General features: G+C 55.8%; 1 long non-coding RNA gene across 1 annotated transcript; it reads right to left on the reverse strand.

Annotated features, from left to right (window-relative positions):
• Positions 1-1,009: 1,009 nt before the first annotated feature.
• LOC104837814 lies at positions 1,010-1,415 on the reverse strand. Its single transcript, XR_774960.1, has 3 exons — positions 1,380-1,415; positions 1,249-1,295; positions 1,010-1,120 (listed from the first exon to the last, which is right to left on the reverse strand). It is a non-coding gene; the product is annotated as an uncharacterized LOC104837814 (long non-coding RNA).
• Positions 1,416-1,418: the final 3 nt, after the last annotated feature.

Genomic DNA, 1,418 nt, shown 5'->3' on the forward strand with positions numbered 1-1,418 from the left:
ATCACATGCAAGACTTAACACCTTAGAGAGTCAAATCCGCTTCACTGCCCCTCAACAGCCCCTGCCACAGGGCTCCAATCATCTCCGTAAAACACTATTGGCACGGCTGTTCGCGCAGCCCACCAATGGCTACTCGAGCTGAGATGACTGTACAACCCTTGCCTAAACAGTCTAGGCACATCAACGTTTCACCCGTAGACTCTTATCGCTGTTCCACCTACCCCGGACTCTACATCCCCGGGCAGAGCAGCTCCAAGCCATACACACCCGTGCGCAGAACATCACCATGTGGAACGCTACCAACAAGGCGATTCAAAGAGAGAGAAAACTCTCAGCAAGAAGAATGACTCCCGGACGGCAGTCACCATCCGGCAAGATGACCTACAGGGCCGCAACCGTGAGGCCAGAAGGCTCTACGGCAGACCCCGAGAGGAGGAGTCAAATGGAACAGCCCATTAGAAGACGGCACTGTCAAAACCCAGATGACAGATGCACCAGAAGCCTGGCGTTGAGACCTAAGGATGTCAGGATGCAGGGAAGAAGTCCAAGTCCGAGAAAACGGACGGCTAGAGAGCCGAGCTGCCAAAGCAGCCCGAAAGAACGCCGCAAAAAGAACCGACTGGACTCTGCCGAGACCGATCCATGCTTTAGAGCTCCGAGCGCAAGAAAAGAAGCACCCGATTGGCACCGGGCCAATGAGTAAGAGCATTCGAGACCCTAGGGACGGCGCCTAAAGCGCATGCCACGCTCCCCCGGCGCAAAGCGCAACGAGGACGTCGAGACCCGAGGAAGGTCTAAGCGCACAGGACAGACTACACAAACTACACGCCACCGCGGACACGGGCTGGAACTGCCCTGCCCGGCACACGCTGGTCTCGTGCTGAAAAGCAACCCGCTCCCTTCGCCTGCGCAAAGGCGACTGCTTTGGGACAGCCCTCTCTCCTGCGCTAACTTTAAAACCCCTCCCTGCAATTCCCGGCTGTGTCCCTCCCTCCCAGCCTCTCCCCAGCCCGGGTCCCTCAACTTAGCTTTCAGAGGGCCAAGGGTACGAATCCATCCTCCACAAAACCACACGGGCTAACTGGGATGTTCCTGCAGTCGCCAGGTTCCTCTTCATCATCTGCAGCGAAGACAAAAAAAAAAAAAAGGCGACAAAATCAGAAGAGGCAGTAAGTAACCCATCAGCCAACACCAACTACTTTCCCAACCCCCCCCACTTAATCACAGACACCACAGCGTTATGCTTACCTGCTCATTCCAGAGTCAGACCCCGCGGCCATCATCACTCATGGTACCTAAGACAGCAGGACACACAAAATTAGCATAGCCGTCGTGAGACTCACCAGGCCCATTCTCCTCCTCCCTAATCCACAGCTCACCTCGAACGCTCATCCAATTCCAAAGGTGGCCCGCACAGC

This window comes from Haliaeetus leucocephalus, unplaced genomic scaffold (assembly GCF_000737465.1).
Source record: "Haliaeetus leucocephalus isolate CR32 unplaced genomic scaffold, Haliaeetus_leucocephalus-4.0 Scaffold43, whole genome shotgun sequence".
Classification (NCBI taxonomy): Eukaryota; Metazoa; Chordata; class Aves; order Accipitriformes; family Accipitridae; genus Haliaeetus; species Haliaeetus leucocephalus.